This window comes from Grampus griseus, assembly GCF_964374135.1.
Source record: "Grampus griseus genome assembly, chromosome: 5".
NCBI classification, from domain to species: domain Eukaryota; kingdom Metazoa; phylum Chordata; class Mammalia; order Artiodactyla; family Delphinidae; genus Grampus; species Grampus griseus.
In genome coordinates this window covers 21,429,786-21,449,917 of record NC_138998.1, presented here as the reverse complement: position 1 = coordinate 21,449,917, position 20,132 = coordinate 21,429,786, and positions in this window count along the sequence as shown.

Genomic DNA, 20,132 nt, shown 5'->3' with positions numbered 1-20,132 from the left:
AGAAGATGATCCTCGAGCAAAGACCTGAAAGTGGTGAGGGAGAGAGGTAGTCATTCTCTATGGGGGAATTATGTCCAGGAAGAAAAACAGGAAGTGCGAAGACCCTGGGGCCAGAACAAGTCTGAAGTGTTGGAAAGGAGTTCAGTGGTAAGCTTAGTAGGCTATGAAGCCTGGGTGGTAACAAGCAAGGGATGGGAAAGGTAAACAGATAATCACAGTGTGATTGTGTGGAGCCTGATATCAACTTTGACCTGAGGACATTATGCTAAGTGAAAGAAGCCACTCACAGAAGGACAAATACTGCATGATTCCACTTATATCTAAAGTAATCAACTTCTTAGAAGCAAAGAATAGAATGGTGGTTGCCAGGGGCTAGGGGGAGGGGGGAAGCGGAACTACTAACCAACAGGGGTGAAATTTCAGTTTCTCAAAATGAATAAGTTCCAAAGATCTGCTGCACAGCATTGTCTCTGTAGATAACACTACTCTATTGTACACTTTAAAAATCTGTTAAGAGGGTAGATTTCATGTTTAGTGTTCTTACTGCAATTGGAAAAGAGAGAGAGCACCATTTGGATGGTTGCAAGCTGAGCAGTGACGTGATTCAACGTAGGTTTTGAAAAGGATCACAGATGCTGAGTGAGACTAAACCAAGGGAGATGGGTGGGAAAATGAACCGCAAAGTCTGGAGGCCAATTTGGAGTCTAAGGCAGTGGTCCAGGAGACGATGGTGGTTTCAGCTTGGTTGGTAACAGTAAAAGCAAGTCAGTTTCGAAATAGATTTTTGATTGTAGGGCCAACAAAACTTAATGGTTTGATTGTGGGTGTTAAGAGGGAAAAAAAGGAGTCAAGATATTTATTCAATGAATATTTGTTGAATGAATGAATGGTAAAGCCTTGAAAACACATATAAAAGCCCTGGGGGTGGAGAAGGAGGGAGGGGTTAAATGCAGTAGATGAGAAGGAAAAACAACCAGACAGCCAAGAGCTGAAACTCGGGGAAGCCAGACCCAATAGGGGGTGGAGGAGGAGAGAAGTCAGCAAAGGAGACTGATAGTCAGACAAACAGGAAAACATCTACTGAAGAGAGACTTGGGAAATGGGAAGAGGAAGCCTGAGAAAAGGTCATTGATTTTTAGCACTGGGGACACGAGTTTCCTATCAAACTTTAGATGGGAGCAGAAAGGACAGTGAATGTAAGGTCCAAACTGGAGATGAGGGAGTGGAGGGTCCCGTGAGACAGAGCTTTCATTCTGTGACTCTTCAACTAAATCAGACCTCTCCTGCCCATGTCAGGGGGCCACCTTTCTAATTGTAGGATGAGAAAGTTGCCACCAGTCTGAAGGTACCCTCTATATATGAGAGGCTTGTGGCCCCAGCTGTTTTCTTTTTAAATTCTTTAAGTTGCAACTTGAAGAGAACAATTTCCAAAGTGACTTTTTCAAGAGTTGGAAATCCAAACAAAACCAGTGTGAGAAAAGAAAGTGAACTGCTTAACAGATGGTAAGCAAAATAGATTTCTTCAGCCAACAAAAACAATTGTTTATCACAGGGGAAATGTGCCTTGGTTATCTTCTGAAGGTTTTTACTCCTCCCTCTGGTTTCAAGAACCCTTTATTTATGAACCCTGGTTCTCATTCAGCACATCTAGACAAAGCACCATTTTTTTTTAACCTCCATTATATGTTTTAGTCATCTGAACATGATTATATAGAATCTTCCCTCTGCAGATATGAATTGTGAAACCCTTGTAACTAGCAGAATGATGTCAGATGTAAAACTATACGCAGCCAGATTCAGAGTTAGAAGAGGAGGCCAGGATAGTAAAGAGAGCCAGAGTATACAAGTGTTCCAAAGATGATCCTAGCAGATGTTTTCTGACTAGTCACACTGATTGGGATAGAACTATCTAGGCCATGAGTTACCAGCAGACATTTGCGGCTTCTGCATCCAGTCTTCCAAACATATTTTACCAAAGTTTTAAGCTATGACATATTTATTGACATAGGTAACTCCAGAATAACATTAATTATGATTAACATAATTACATAGCCTCGTGTCAAAAATTTCTTGTTCAGCTGTAGTTTCTCATGTTTTTTTATGGCTCTCTGCTCTTATGGTCCCTCATTCTCCAGCTTCCCAGGACCATTGAACTCCTTTCTCTGGAATCATCTCTGTCCAGAGGCAGATTTGCCATGAAGCTAATAAAGTTTAAGTGTCAGTGTCCCTCACTTGCAAAGGCCTCTGTGAGTGTTGGGAGTGGCTGGGGATTGTACAGTATCCTGGGTTGGGAAGGAAGCCAGTTTGTTATCAGGAACTATTACTAAGAAAGCATTTCTCAGAAACTATCCAAGGAGATCTTAGGAAAAAAAGACTCGAGCCCAAGAATCCCATAAATTTTTAAGTGGTTAGATTTTCTTTTCTTATCCTAAATAAGTACTCACTTCTTTACCTTATTTTATATTTGTACATCTATTGTCTTTTTTTTTCTTAACGATCCCTAAAATGATATAAACCTTAGGCCTCATTAAACTTTGATTCGCTCCTTGTCCTATCCCTAGAATCTAGACCCAATCCTTTCCATAAGTATTGCGAATATAAGGAGTCTACAATCAACTATTTCTGGGCTCAGCACCGAGATGGGTCTTACTTAGTCAACTAGGATCCTACACTCTGCCCAGTTTCCTATAATGAAATTGTTACCTTATTCCTCTGTGACTGAGCTCTTCCTTACACACCTGTTATTTTTTTTAAATTTTATTTATTTTTGGCTGCGTTTGGTCTTCGTTGCGGTGCTCAGGCTTCTCATTGCAGTGGCTTCTCTTGTTGCAGAGCACGAGCTCTAGACACAGGGTTTCAGTAGTTGTGGTGCACAGGCTCAGTTGTTCCACAGGATGGGGGATCTTCCCGAACCAGGGCTCGAACCAGTGTCCCCTGCACTGGCAAGCCGATTCTTAACCACTGTGCCACCAGGGAAGTCCCCCTTATGCACCTTAGCTCAAGCATCTTAGTCCTTATCTTGGATCACTGTCTGATAGCCTACTTCATCTCAGACCGAGATCTTTCCTTGTCATCTCGTAAATCTCCGGAGAACAGAGTTCTGTAACTGCCTCCCACGTCTGAACCCCCTCCAGGCCTCCTGCTGGTACTACCTTACCACCTGCTATTGGATGCTTCCTTATGTCCCCTGCCCCATTACTGGCTGGTCTGCTTGTTCTGGTCATCTCTGTCCTGGCAGAGCTGATTTTGATAGAATTGAACTTAACATATGTTGATTACAAGTGTCTGATTTAACAGAATACTATGAGTTAAATAACTGAATTATAATGTCACTTGGTGAGATCTCCAAGAATGCTTATTTGAAATGAAGCAGAGCCTAACTAAGAAAATACACAGATCCATCACCCAATAAAACAGATGTAAGTAACTCTAATATTAGATATCATAAAAAGAACAGAGAGGATAAAATAATAGAAAATCATAAAGCTTATTATAAATGGATATTATTTAGAAATGTGTCATAAAAGTGCTAGTATTATTTTTAATCCATCATTCCTAAAATCTGGAAAATGAATTTCGTGACCTACACTAAGGAAATATCTTGGCAATGGAACTGAAGGAGAATTTACTGTAAAGGGTGTAGCAATAGGGAAGAGCATGCCGTGCCCAGTCTGAATGCAACACCCAGGATTATAACTATTGTCTTCTTTAGAGCATTTTCCATTACAGGTTTCCAAAAGGGATGGTTTGCTTCAGATATAATTTTCTGTACTATAGACACAGATCATAATTCACAGAGCCCCTTCATACTTTTCGAAGCTAGCCATAATTATCATGTAGCCCATCTGCTGACTGCTTCTGAGCGTCTTCATATTGTATGTGAAATATTCAGTGAACTCCCTGCAGGTAGCCATTTGGTGACTGCCTTCTAATTTATATTTTACTTCAATCACAGTGTTTTTCTTAATTGCTGCTCTAGTGTTACTTTTTTCCCCAACGGTTAATATGATTCTTAAAAATCACAATTTAAAGATAACTATTTGGCCAATTTTAGCCCAAAGTGAAAACACTATTTAGGTGCACAGGATTATGGGTATTTTTTTGTTTTAGGTATAGACCAGAAAAGGCAAATAATCATTTAAAGAAGAAGTTTTGGGCTTCCCTGGTGGCGCAGTGGTTAAGAGTCTGCCTGCCGATGCAGAGGATACGGGTTCATGCCCCGGTCCGGGAAGATCCCACATGCCGCAGAGCAGCTAGGCTCGTGGGCCATGGCCGCTGAGCCTGCGCGTCCGGAGCCTGTGCTCCGCAACGGAAAAGGCCACAACAGTGCGGGGCCCACGTACCGCAAAAAAATAAAAAGAACAAGTTTTTAAACAAGAATTGGGTTTTTTTCCTTAAAAATTTAAAAAACTCTCAAAATGAGAAATATTAGCATTCAATTACTCTAATATTTCCTTTTGAATTCTACAGTTTTTCAGTAATTATAATTTATTGTATGAACAAATAAATGTTTAAACAAATTAATGTTACAACTAGCATCCACACAGAAAAATTGCCCCAAATCCATCACAAAGGCAAAAATCCCTTTTCTTCCTTATTCCACCCATGATTTCCTTAAAGTAGGTTCACAGTTGTTCGGCTATTCATGCATGTGTAAATCAGTGTGCTAAATAGTAAACTAAATCATATTATGCATTTCTGTAGTCTATAATATACATAAATTAAAATTTATTAAAGAAAAAATATTAACCATTTTTTTTTGGATATTACATTATTTTGTATATCTTAATGTCCCAGATAAAATAATAATTTGAATTACCCTCTAAAGATAATATATTTTTGTCATTTGTTGTTTGTAAGGATAAGGTATATTGATTTTGGTATATAGTTGAATAATAGAAGTATGAAATATTATGTACTTTCAGGTCTTTTTTTTTTTTTGGCCATGTCAATTCTCAGTATCAGTCTTTTTGGGAAGTATTGATATAATGTAGACCAAGGAAATAATTAATTTGGATACTTCAGTTACCAAAAAAAAATGCCCTTTTTATTGCAAAAAATAAAGCAATGAAAGTTATTAGGGTTTTAATGTAGTCTTTACTTTTGATTAATAGGGCATGTAACTTAAATTTCATATGCCTTCATTTCTTTCTCTGCCACAAAATTGATTTTACTTTTTTTTTTTTTTTTTTGCAGTGCGCGGGCCTCTCACTGTTGTGGCCTCTCCCGTTGCGGAGCACAGGCTCTGGACACGCAGGCTCAGCGGCCATGGCTCACGGGCCCAGCCACTCCGCGGCATGTGGGATCTTCCCGGACCGGGGCACGAACCCGCGTCCCCTGCATTGGCAGGCGGACTCAACCACTGCGCCACCAGGGAAGCCCTGATTTTAATTTTTAAGGTATACCCTAAAGATAATTCAGCAATGCTGATATGGCATTATGTTTATCTCAAATCTTTGACTCAGGACAACATGAGTTCCAATCCTAGTTCTACCACTTAGTACCTGTGACTGGGTTTCTTAATCTCTTGAACTGGCTGAAATTAAAGAAAATTTACTATTGCATATCCAAAGGTGTCCAGAAGTAGGGAGGTCCCCAGGCACAGTGTGTTAAGCCTCTGGCCCTATTTTTTTCTGATATTCTTGACATGCCCTACTCTGGTTCTTGGGCTGGTAGTAACATGCATGCAGGGGTTCTGGGCATTACATTTACAGGAAGATAGCCAGAAAAAGGAAAGAAGCTGCTTTTTTCATGTCCAGAAGCTGCCCCCACCCCCCCGCCAAAATACATATCAAAAGACTTCCCCTGATGTCATTGGTGAGAATTAGGTCACATGGTCATCTTTAAACCAATCACGGTGGGGGAAAAAGGTTGTTTAGCTAGTGGGGATCTTTCCCTAGAGCTGTGGATAGGGTTGGCTTTCTGTGAGTCACATGAAGAGAGTTTGTTTTGGAAACTTAAACAAAGTTAGCTTCCATTAGGAAGAATGTGTAAATGTTGACAGCCAACATATCTCATTATTTATTAGTTGACTGGCTACCAAGGAAGTTGGGGATTCAGTACTCACCACACACACACACACACACACACACACACACACACACACACACACTTCTTCTCCAAACCTTCCAAAGTATGTCATGATTTTAGTTAGATTAATATCTAAGGTTTGCATGATTATGGCCGTGTAAATAATATTCACTGTTAAGCTAGATAATTTACTTTGGTTTTGTTTCCTTTTTTATACTCTCTGCTTTTCCTGGAATTAATAATTACATTTTTTAAAAATTTAACTATCTTGTTTTCAGTGTGGTATTTTATATCATTTTCAGCGGATCTGGGTCCCTGTGTCCATGCCTCTCTGTTCCATATTCTGCAGAGAATAAACCTCCATGCTCCTGGAGGGTAGGGAAGGGGGAATCCACTGGAGGGATGGGTTTCTGGCCATGCCTGTTAGGATAGGGGATCTACATAGACCTTCCTATACATACCTTAAACCAATCCTTTTGCTTGTAGCTTTACTACTTAAACTTACATTCCAAGGAGTTTGATAGTTCCCAATTATGAGCCTTTCACTAGAAAAAACTGTTTTGTTTCTTGTTGAAATCCCTGTTCTGCAGGCAATCAGGTTTCAGCTTCCTCCTCCCTGCTAAGAGAGTTAACATGGATTTATCTGCTTTACATCTGCCCATAATTTACTGACATCATCCACTCCCATTCTACTCATATCACCTTTTGGGTTTACCCATTTGGATTTTATTCCTTCACTTACATTTTAGTGGGATTTCTGGAGAAAGTAGACATAAAAGCATGTGTTTAATCTTCCATGTTTAACCAGGTTTCTCTTTCTTAGCTCTAGTAAGTCTCAACTTCCCCATCAGTAAAATGAGAATATTAATAGTACCTACCTCATGGTGTGGTCAATGGATTAAAGGGGCAAAGCATGAAAAATTTTAGTATATTTCCTAACACATAGAAAGCAGCAACTTAATATTTATTATTATTAAGGTTATATAAGAAATATACATACATTTACATACAGTAAATAATGCATAGGAAAATATATTTCCCTCTGCCTCACCCAGCAAATAATTAACTCTTTGTGTTGGTTATAAATAACTATATTTCTGTAATCATTTCCTAAAGGAAAATTATTGATTTTAATAATTTGTGAGAGGGAGGCAGATGAGACTTGAAAATGGATCTATAAGTATTTCTAATATTTCTAATTCTGAAACTTTCATTTATCAAAAACTGAGGGACTACCCTAATCTTGCCCGATAGAAAATATCATCACTAAAGGATACATAAGTCCAAGTGATCAACATATTATTAAAGGTATGTTCTTAGAAAACTGTATCATCAAGATGAATGCAGTCACTAAAGAATGAATTTAGTGGTGGCTGGACATTCCATTGAAAAAGGGAAGCAGTTAATCATCTTATCACTAAAGGGTTTCCCTGATCCCAGCAGCTGCAAGTCCTCCCTCCCTCTCTGCCCTGCCTGGTATTTCATCTGCATCCCTTCATCACTCTTGTTATCTCAAAGTTCACATACTTCCTCACACATGGGTTGTATTCTCCTTTGGGGCAGAGCCGGGCCTGATTCATGTTTGTATTTCTCACAGTCCTGGCATAAAGCCTTGAAAACTGCTGGCGTGCCATAAATATCTGATGAATGAATGACTACATTTGTTATTTTCTCCCTTTCTGTCGCATGCAAAAATCTAATTCATTGGCTCCCTTTTCTAACCCAGGTTTCACTAATTGATATATTTTTATTTTACTTACTATACTCGGAATAGTAAAACAGGACATTGACTTTTCTTTTTTTTTGTTTTAGGACATTGACTTTTCATACATAATTTTAACCACCCCAGATCCAAAGACTATCATAATTGCACTTCCCTGTCTTTAATTGCTCTTTTCTTTTGCATCATTATATATGAATCTCCACTTCTCCACATCTTTTTGGTCAGATGCTAGGAAGCTGGTATTAAGCCTGTCAACATGTATCATTTTGGAAAGAGCGATACATGTACTTTTTCAGTCCTGTGAGGGGTGTTTGGTTGAACCATACTTTTTTTTTTTCTGCCATATTCTAAACTTTTATTATAAATGAAAAACAGTGTTAGTTTGCAGTCTTACATTTTAACTTATTGTGAAACTTATCAGAATTTATCTCAAAACTGGCATTTAAAAAATATTTAAAAACAAGTGTGATAATTTATCAGGTTTGAAATAATATGTCAATAAGAACCAAAAATGTTTTCTATAGGAGTACCTCTCTCATTGGAATCCAAGTCAATGGAAAGACAAGAGGCAGCTTATAGGCAAGTTTACAAAACTATACCTGGTTGATAAAAACTTTTTCTGATTTTAATAATATATAGGCCAGTACTTTATAAAGTCTACTAATCTTGACTGGGCTTTATTAATAACACGATGTCATGATGATTTCCTCAGAAGACATTCATTTTCATATCAACTGTTTACTATAAAATATTTGTTGTTTCTCCAGTGTATAGAATTATGGAATTTTTTTAAGGACAAAAGTTGCATGTATTTTGAGGGGCTAAATATGTAAGGTTTAATTTGGGGCCATGGGAATTTATTTAAACATATGCTTGTTTTCTTATTGTATAGATAAGTAGGTCTTGGTGTGCCCCTAGCAATCATTACACATATAATAATATAATTCATTGCAATCATGGGGCTAGAAATTTCAAAAAATGAATACGGTGTATTGGATGAAATTTGAAAGCATAGAAGTATTTGAAGAAAGAATTTTTGAATTAGCAATCTTTCTTGTATTTTTAAAATGTTTCCCATGTGCCTGCCTCCAAAGCCTGAGGACCAAGACTTGCTATGCGTCTTAGTGCAGAGCAGATCCTTATCAGTACGTGACGGCAGCCAGAGTTATGTTGAAGGAAGAATTTTAAAATCTGGTTATTCACAGAAATGGAATCATAGTGTGGGTTCTTTGTGTCTGGCTTCTTTCACTCAACGTAATATTTTCGAGATTCATTCATATGGCTGCCTGAATCGATTGCTCCTTCTTTTGTGTTGCTGGGAATAGAAATCAGAACAGTAGTTGTTGCTGGGGTAGGAGGGGGATTGACTGGAAAGCAAGATGAGAGAATATTCTATGGCGATGGAAATGCTCTATATCTTAACTAGTGTACTGTTTACATAGGTTATATATTTGATACCATGTTAAGATTTGTGCATTTGATATATCTATGTAATTATACTTCAATACAACTTAAACTTGATCTAAAGGAATGAGGTGATCTGGAGAGAAATGTTTTAAAGAGGTTTTTATAGATAGTCTGTGCTTGTTTTATCTGTCAATAGAAACGTATTTGTGCTTCCAACTAAACTGCCCTGCTTTATTATTGCTTTCCCTTGAAGAAATAAAATGTGCTAACAGTATTCTAAATCAACAGAGGTAGTTCAAAAGGTCTGGATGAAAACATCTTTTATGAAAACCATTTTGATGCTTTATTAAATGCCAAATATATTAATTCATTTGTGAAGTTTTGAGCATTGTGGATATCCTGAGTGATGGGGCTAGAGTGTGTTGAACTCAACAGAAGTATTCGCAATCCTCCTGGAACCTCCAAGCTATCAGAGAGGACAAAGGTGGAAAGAGGAATTACAAGCGTGCTAAGTGTCACGAAAGGGGGAAGCGCAAAGTGCTTGGAATTGGGTGAGTGTGGGAGGCTAACGTAGCCAGGGAAGACTTTGATGAGGAAATGTTTAAACAAGGACCTGAAGGGTGAGCTGAAGGAGGAGCTGGGGAGAGGGTGTTCTAGGAATCTGAGGATCACAGGCAAGAGAGCAAATATAAATTGCTGACTAGTAATGAGCAAGAGGTGTGGGAGGAGAAATGGACTAGAGAAGGAGAATGGAGTGGCGGTGGGCGGGGCGGAGGGTTCATACTGGCAGAGGAGACAACATAGAGTATTAAAGGCTACGGTGAAGATTTGGGCTTTGGCCCTTGGTCACCATCAAGAAAATCCAAGTTGGTATTGTGCTTTTCTCGTCAATTGTTACTGAGACTTTCATATGTCCATCTATGAAAGATATCTATGTGGCTTTTTGACGCATCATTTGAAGGAGGGTTTTTGGTCCCATGACAGCATGAAGAGGTTGTCATTGACATGAGACATAGGTTTTACATTTCCCTGAATCATCACAAGGCTCTGCTGATACAATTTGACATCATCGTTGGTGTCACTAATCTCTTGTGCAGTTCAGCAATAAAACATGTAGCCTCTTCTAGAGGGATGTAGCTGACTGTAAAAAGTAGGATGATTCTATTGATATAATAATGAATAAGGTCACCTTTTGTGCCTCAAGGTCTTCTGCTTCTCCACTGAGTTCTCACTGGAAATTGCCTTCTCTCACCTCCCAGCCCGCTTCGCGTGACAGGCCCAGAGTTATGCCAAGGCCTTCCATCTGCCTTGCAGGCTCTAACTCCGAACCAACTTCCCCCATGAAAACATTTTTCAGCATTCTGAAACATGAATTAAGTTGATATAGCATTTTAAATATACTTTCATAGAATTGCTTGAGAAATAGACATGTCATCTTGGCTTGTAACAAAAACAAGGTAGAGCCCACCACGTATTTTTAAAGTTATGTCAGTGCAATTCTGTTTTAGGGAACTTTGCGTGCTAGTTCCAGGAAAAGATTTTTGATCAAGTGTGAATTTTCAACCTTACAAATAGTGTAACTCTTGCCCTACCCTTTTAAACTACAAACTAAATTTGAAATAATCACATTGCTTTTACTCTACAGTAGGACATGCAAAAAGAAGATGGGTAGTGACTTTTCTAAAAGAAAAAAAACCCATTGATTTGCTGTGCAGTTTAATAAGATTTACCTAAGATGTTTAACTGCAAGATGTTGTCATATCTTTTTCATAACAACCTTTTCCTCATTTTTCATTCTTCACATGAGCTAAGCACATATGAAAGAACCAAATTCAACAACAACAAAACATTTGTTTTTCCATAGGAAGTTTCAGGAATTCAAAAATTCATTTTTAATCATTTGCCGACATAAGACTACACGCTCCCAGGGAGTTTTCTCTACCATTTCCATAATAGTTTGTAGAGTTCTTTACTTCTTTCCTCAAGATTCAACTCACAGTTGCAATCTCAAAAGAATCCTTTGTCTTCTACTTAATAGAAAAAGTGGAAGCCAACAGTGTGAAGGTTTTTGAACTACCTTCTCTCCCTATTCCCATTGCTCCGATGAAAGATGTAAGTTCATTCATTGCCATCACTGACCCTCCCAGGTGGGTCCCTCCACCTGTGCTCTGGGATGAATCACTTCAACTCACTCACTTACTGGACCTTATCAATGGTCTTCTCTCCTATACCTGCAACACCTTTCTTTGCACTTTGCTAAAGCGCTTGTATACACTACAGATTCCATTATAATAAAATCAAAAGACCCACTTTTTTGGCTCCACATAACCATCCACCCAATTTCAGGACCAGAGACTCTCAAACTTTTTGATTTTAGGAACACCTTACACCCTTAAAAATTATTAAAGTTCTTGAAGGACTGAATGTTTGTTTGTCTCCCCAGAATTTATTTGTCCATATGCCCCAAGGCTTAATCCCTAATGTGATAGCATTTGGAGGTGGAGCCTTTGGTAGGTAATTAGGTTTAGATGAAGTCACGTGAATGGAACCTCCATGATCGTATTAGTGACTTTTTAAAAAGACCTATCTTAACCTCTGCCATGTGAGGATACAACAAAAAGACATCAATCTGCAAAACCAGGAAGAGGGTGCTTACCAAACATGGATTCTCTTGACACTTTGATCTTGGATTTCTCAGCCTTCAAAATTAAGAGAAATAAATACTTGCTATTTAAGCCACCCAGTCCAAGATATTTTGTTATAGCAGCCCAAATTGCCTAAGACAGCTCCCAAAGACCTTTTGGTTATGTAGGTTATCGTCATTGATATTTAACAATTCAAAATTAAAACAAACTTTTTAATAATATTTATTCATTTTAAAGTACAAGTGAAAAAGCTACTATACATAAGTAACATTTTTATGAAAAAAACTATATTTTCCATAACAAAAAGTTTAGTAGGAAGAGCGGTAAATTTCTTTAATATGTGGCTTAATAGAAAACAGCTAGAGTCTCATAGCTGCTTCTACATTCAATCTGTTGTAATGTTTTTGCTTTTTGGTTGAAGTACGTGGAGAATATCTAGTCTCACACAAATATGTAGTCTAAAAAGACAGGATTATTGTAACTGACTTTTCACATTCTTCCTTGACGTCACATGAACATTTGAAAAGTAGCAGTTTCTGAAAGATTAGTTGTAAAGTGAAACCTCAAAGCATGTCAGTGAACGTTTGGCACCCTGTTACATTAAAATCCGTTGGTCTATTTTGCACTTTGAAATGATCTTCGACCCACATGTGATGTTATAACATTGTGCATTGGAAATTTGAGATACATTGGGTCTTTGAGTTATGCAGCTGTTCCCAATACACAATGGAAAATTCACTGCACACTCATTAGAAAATAAGGGTGAAAAAAGTCAAACTTTAATATTATTATGAAAATAGTTTTGACTATTTCTAGACTGTATGGTCTAGTGGTTAAGAGGGCAGGATCTCACGTCAGACTCCTGGATATGACTATCAGCTCTGCCACCCTGGGAAAAATCTGTACATCCATTTATTATGGGGATAATAAAAATACCTTCATCACTAGGACTGATGTTATATTGAAATAATATAATACATGTAACATACTGGCACCCTGTAAATAACCAAGAATAATTCTTTTCACATTTCTTTTAGTTCCTAATTTTCTCCTGTACTTTCCATTTCTATTCTTTTTCTTTACTTTTACCTCATCTCCTCTTCAGATCTCTGACATTCGTGGTATACGTGACCTTAGGTCAAGCCTGAAGAAAATTCTCAGAAATTAAAATCTTCAGCTAAATCCAAATTGGAGGGCCAGGAGGCAGGATAATGCATGCTTTTTAGGAAATGATAAGATTTCTAGAACCTGGGAGGCAAAGAAAATGAGCCCTTAAATTCCAAGGGTCTAAAAGTTTCACAGAGGAAGGAAACAACTTATTAAGGATATTTCCTTATTAAGGAAAGGATATAACATATTAAGAGGAGTCTCTAACTATTCCTAGGGCCTCCTTGGGCATCTCTGTAATAAGAAGCAGAGTTTCTCTTTCAGGTTCCTTAGACTGATGAAACACTTGGGAAAAGCATTATATCAACCTGAGGAGAATGGTTGCATTTGGCTCCTGGGCCGTTAAAAAAGAAAAAAAAGGCTGACCAGCTCTTTGTCAGAAGTCTGACTCAAATTGGGTTCAAGTTTCCTGTTTTGACTGCTATTGCTGTGTAACAAATTACCCCCAAATTTGGCAGTGCATTTTAAAACAGCCATTTTATTAAGCTCAAAGATTCTCCTGTAAAGAATTCAGACAGGGCACAATATAAACAGCTTGACTCTGCTTCTCCATGTCTGGACCTCAGCTGGAAATATTTGAAGGTGGGGAGAAACCCTACAGAGCTGGGATCAGCTGAGAGCTCATTCATCCTCATGGTTGGTCTCAGCACCTACACATGGTGTTTCCACGGATCGGAGGTTAACTCACAACATGGCAGCCTCAAGGTAGTCAGACTTGACACAGGGACTCAATGTGAGTATTCCAGAAAACAAGTTAGAAACTGCAATGCCTTTTATGACACAGCTTCATAAGTCACATAGTATCACTCTCACCACTCTGGATTGGTTGAAACAGTCTATCACAAGACTGCCTGTATTTAAGGGGAGAGGACATAGACCCCACCACTCAATAGGACTAGTGTCAAAGAATTTTGTGACAATGTTTTAAAACTGCTTGAGTTCCAGGCAAGGAAGCTATTCTTTGGAGCTTAAGGTAAAGAATGTCTAACCCTGTGAGCTTGGACCCAGGGATGAAGAATGAACAGGAGTGGCTTCAGAGCCCAGTGAGTGAGAGGTAGACTTGGACAGCTTGGAACTTGGCTGGATTGGGCTTGAGAAGAATCAAGGGTTCTTTGGGTGCAGAGCTGGGTATGAGGAATTTGAATGAGAAAGCTCGGTGAGCTAAATGGGAAAATAACGTAGAAATAAAATAACATCACTCATAATCCACTCATCACCTAGAAGTGACCAGAGTTTACATTCTGATGTGTTTCTTTCAGTGTTACGTCTGCATGTACGTGAGTGAGAATGTTTATGAGTTGTGTGAGTCTGTGTGTGCATACACGTGTGTGTACGTATAATGTGTTGTATTTTCAAACAAAAAACTTCTTTTTTTCTTATGGCCAATGAATATGTCCAAAAAAGTAGTGTCTCATTCAAAGTAGCCATCATGGCTAGAGATGCAATTATTCTAATGATGCTGTTCTCATTCATACCCTTTTAAATTCCTCTTTTAAAACTATCTTCACAGAAACTATCATATTATTTTACCTATATTCAATGGCATTTATTCAACATTCATTAGTCTCTGCTTCTTGTTTGTCACTTTTGTAGGCACTGAGGATATAGTGATAAACATGACATACAAAATTCCTGCCTTCTCAGTAATTATTATAAACAAAAAATAATATTTCTGATGGTGTTGGGTGCCGACAAGGAGAGAGTGAATTTGGGGGACTTAGAAATATTTTAGATAGGGGACTAGGGCATGCCTTTCTGAGGAGGTGAACTGTGAAGACAAGGAAAAAGCAAACTTAAGATCTGGGAAGAATGATCCAGGGCCCGGAGAGGAAACACAGTTTGCTTTTTGACATGTGGATAAATGGAAAGCTACTGCAGCGTTTTCAGAAGGCAGTAACTTAATTTGGATAATCTTTGAGAGTAGATTTGAGATAAGTAGGTGAATGTCGTCAGTGAGTCTTTGGAGTCATAGAGTTTATGGTACAAACTGAGTTTTGTAGTTTGGGAAGTCATTTCTAAAGGATGATTTTCAAAACTCTGTTAGCAACAGAGACCACAGAAGGCTCCCCACACCAGCCTTGCCCTCACTGAGTCCTTACAAAGAGTAAATATATCATTAACACTGGATGTATATATCCGTTGTTATATACATTGTGTATATACAGTGGAAGTATATACCATTGTTAATGAGATATACAAATATATAATATATAATGAGGGCAGATAAGTTTATAAAGAATTTAGTGTAAAGGACTGAACATGTAAATTATATGTAGCTAGATAATATGGTTACTTATATTACTTTTTAATTTTTTTTCTTTTTGGGAGGATTTAAGTATACTGTTTGATTTTTTTTTTTTTTTAGATTCTTCATGAAAACTGTAATAGTATACTTGACTCCAGAGCTTGTCCAAATGATCACATATTCAAACTTAGAGAAGCCAGATGTAATGCAGTTTCCTTGAACTCTAAAAACAGAAATGATTCTGGTTCATAAGGGAAACTTAACCTAGCTAATCTATTTAAGTACATAGAGACATGGCATCCACACACATTTTTTCCATCTCATTGACTTTACCAGTCAGACTTTGAGGATCTTCCCGTAAGTTTGTCTGTGACTCATCCTTGGTTCAGATGACTTAATGCTTCCATCTAACCCAGGGAAGGGAACATGATCATTTAACAAATCCACGATCCCCAGTTAGGATGCCAGGAGGCTCTGAAGAAACTAACCTTGTGGCTTTGGCACTTTTCATCTTTTCTTTTTCTTTTAAAAAAATCAGTGCTTACAGTTGGCCTACTAACTGGAATTTCTTTCATCCCTTGTAGGTATTTCTGGACCAGTTTGCTTTGATATCTCATTACAGACTACACAAGAGCCTGGCTAAGTTTCCTCGTATATATACAGCAAAACAAACCCTGTCCTACTCTTCCTTCTTTTCTTGTACTTAGTAAAAATGCTGATGTGTGAAAAAGTCCAATTTTACACACATAAATTGTCTCACTGAAATTCTCACAATAACACTGTTATCAAAACAAGTCAGGCATAATGGTTTTGGGGCTTCCCTGGTGGCGCAGTGGTTGAGAGTCCACCTGCCGATGCAAGGGACATGGGTTCGTGCCCCGGTCAGGGAAGATCCCACGTGCCGCGGAGTGGCTGGGCCCGTGAGCCATGGCCGCTAAGCCTGCGCGTCCGGAGCCTGTGCTCTGCAACGGGAGAGGCCACAACAGTGAGAGGCCCGCGTACCGCAAAACAAACAAACAAACAAAAAGAACAAGTCGGACATTATGGTTTTAATTTTACAGATATAGAAGTGGTGGAGCACAAGAGCTTCATTTCAAGCCTAGTGTCACTTAGTTAGCAAGGGCGGCTTCTGAACAGGGAGCAAAGTCTGGGCCCCGCAAAGTCTACTACATTCTTTCTGATACATCACATGTCTCTGCAGAAAACACCCAATACTTACCTGATACAAGCTTCCCCACCGCCACCTGAATATTAGACATTGTATACAATTTAAACTTTCTTGTTTTCTTATCATATATTTGTTATCTATAGCTGCTATTTGTGATCTATAGCTGCAATTTGTGTGGTTAACGGAGAATTCTAGACAATGAAATTTTCAAGTTGGCAGAGACAATAGCCTTTCTTTCTCTTCAACAGACCATTGACTGAAGGTGACTCTGTGGTTTATGTTGAAACTGACACTGAAAGCAGCAGTTAGCCAATAAATTTACCCAAATTCCTAGTTCAACACTGACAGGATATATACCCTGAAGCGTACATTTCCACGTGAATTTTAAAAGCAGGATGACACCTAAAGAAAGGTTTCTAATAGCTCTGCACAGGCACACACACACACACACACACACACTGGTCAACCCATAGGAACATTTTCTTGGTTTAGTACCTTTTCTGTGTGGCTCAGATAAAAAATTACCAACATCTGAAAGTAGGTTGATTTAGTTGGTTGGTTGGAAGGAGGAAAGATGGAGGGTGGTGTGGGAACGACAGGAGCAGAGTTTTGGGGTAACTCGCTCATGTATTAAGTTGGGTGGAATCCAGCAAAGAAACTGAGCCAGTTGTTATAAAACATAGGACTACTGGGTAAGAGGGATGAATAAAAAAGACTTTTTGGCTGTTTTACTGGGCATTAGCAATGTGATCTCTCTTTGCTTTCTCCTCAAGGGTTCAACCTCCTTAAAGATCCTTTACATACAGAGAAAGTCTACATTGCTCCTCTGTGATTTTTGGAGTAGCATTTGTTTTGTTGGTAGGAGTGCCAGATTTCACAAGGAAAAATACAGAAAGCCCAGTTCAATGTGAGTTTCACGTAAGCACTGAATAATTCGTGTGTGTGCAAGTCTCAAATATTGCATGGGATAATCTTTTACTAAAAATTGATATTTGCAATTCAAATTTAACTGAGCATCCTGTATTTTATCTAGCAACCCTATTAGTTTGGCTAAAACATGGATACAAATAAGAAGGTTTACTTTATGGGCTTATATACAAATTGGAAGGAAGTTTCCTGGAGACTTTCAGGTTCTGGTGCTGTAGCTCTCAGACTCAGCCAGGGGACGGAATTTTTCAAAGCATCCCAGGTGACACTGGAATAGCAAGAAGCTGGTGACTGACGTCCAGTGATTCTCATCCTGTACTATACAAAACAGAAGTCTAAAGGAATTTTTGAAAGCACTTGTGCCTGGATCCTACCCCAGAGCAATTAAATCAGTATCTGGGGAGGGGGGTGGGCAGGCCCCCTACACTGCAATTAAGGAAAAGTCAATTTTCAGTGTTCCTGCAGCATTAGGAAGCCCTAAATTATAGCCTAAAATATGACATCCTAGAGACAGCCAGCTATAGAAAACTTTTTAAAGTTTATTTTTAATTTTCTAAATTATGAAAAAATTATAATAAAAATTTATTATAATAAATCCAAGAAATAAAATAGCATCTAAAATAAAGATGAACTGCCCCAATTCTACTTCCCAGAGGTATCCACTATTAAAAGCTTGATCTGTTTTGCTAGCCTTCAGGAAGGAGGAATCAATGAGAGACAAAAGATATGTCATTTGTCTTTTAAAGAAGTTGCCAGACTTCACATTTAATGGACCAGAATTTTGCTGTGTCACCATGTCAAGGAAATATTATGTGTATTCAAGGCTTCACTGTGAATCAATGAAATCAGAAGCTAAAATATAAGGGAAGGTGAGAGGCGACTTGAGGGGACAGAACCACTTCTACTGCAATAATTCACTACTCCTGACGCTGCATGCGATGGCAGTGGCACTGGAGAACACTGCTGGCTACTCTCCTTCCCCTCATTTACTTGCCTCAGGGAGCAAGGATGACTTATCCATCTAGTGAGTTTAAAAGAAGGAACGGGACATAAGCAGTTCCTTGTTTTTGCCTCTCTTTGGGGAGGCAGCCTGACATTCCCAGCTCTTCTATGGGGTAAGTTTTATAGGTGCAAGTTTCCACCAGGGACCCCTCCTGTCTTCCAGCTCTGCCTGAGACAGGGAAGGTAACTGATTCTATACCACTCTGTAAACCTACTGTTGCCAGAGAACCCCCAATATCCTTAAAACAGCCTTACAAGGATAAAAATAATTTGTGCTTCCCTCCCTTGTCTACCTCGCAATTAATTTCACTCACAAGATAAATCTTTCAAAACACCAGCAATATAGATACAGTTTCCCTTTAAAAGTTATAGAGCTCGGCTTCCCTGGTGGCACAGTAGTTGACAATCTGCCTGCCAATGCAGGGGACACGGGTTCAAGCCCTGGTCTGGGAAGATCTCACATGCCGCGGAGCAGCTAGGCCCGGGGGCTACAACTACTGAGCCTGCGCTTCTGGAGCCTGTGCTCCGCGACAAGAGAGGCCGCGACAGTGAGAGGCCCGCGCACCGTGATGAAGAGTGGCCTCCGCTCGCCGCAACTGGAGAAAGCCCTCGCACAGAAACGAAGACACAACACAGCCAAAAATAAATAAATTAATTAAAAAAAAAAAAGTTACAGAGCTATCAGTGAGGGAAATGGCATAAACTCTTCCCGATTTCCACATCCAGGCAAGTCCTGTGGCCTTATCTCAAACATGTGCCATGAACATGTTGTAAATAGAAATACACAAAGCCCTATAGAATGGGGAGAGATATAAAAACACAGAAAACAGAGAGAAAAATAGAAATGGCCTATCTAGTAGAAAAAAATGATAGCAAAGCAACTTAAGGGGATAAAATAGACACTGAGCATTATCAGGAATAAACCTCGTTGCTGACTCTCACCCCCTCTACCAGATCCCTGAATAAAATATTCCCACATCCTCAGCCATGTCATCTGATAGGCCAGCAGGCAGACCAGGACACATGTAGGCAAGAGTTGTGTTCAACTGTCCATTTGTCTGTATTTCCATTTCCCTACTAAGGGTAGTGCTATGATTGTCTTTGCACAACTGATACTCCATTTTGAACCAGCAATTATATTTCTTCAAAGCAGGAAAATCTATCAAACAATGAAGAGACTTTTACCAAAAAATCTAAATACATATTTTAATCAGGAAATTGAACTCAGATGTGAGTGGTGACTATAAAAGGTATCAATTGTATCAGTGGATAAATGGATAATAAATAAAGTAACCCTCTATGTTACCCATGACATAAACATTTTAAATGTTTTTGTTGTTGTTTTTGTAACATTGTAATTTAGTTTCTCCTTTGTAGTTAGAAGACCTCTGTGAAATTAGTATGGTGTACTGAAGTACTGTAGACTCCTAAGCATGTGCTTAAAAATGAGTTAGAAAAATTTTAAATTGGGTTTTACTTTTTTTATTGGTTAACATTCTGGTGTTATGAAAGATGTTGCATTAAAATGTTTTAAATCGCTGCTAAATTCTTGGTCTGGTGGAAGGAAATTGGAATAAAGAATGGAAATCTGGGAATTCCCTGGCGGTCCAGTGGTTAGGACTCAGTGCTTTCACGGTGGCGGCACGGGTTCAATCCCTGGTTGGGGAACTAAATCCGGCAAGCCTCATGGCGCAGCAAAAAAAAAGAATGGACATCCATTTTTACTTCTGGTTCTGCTACTAATTCCTGCTATAACTTTGGACACATGACCAGGGCCTCTCTCAATTTCTTCATTTACATATTAGAATGTAGAGCAGA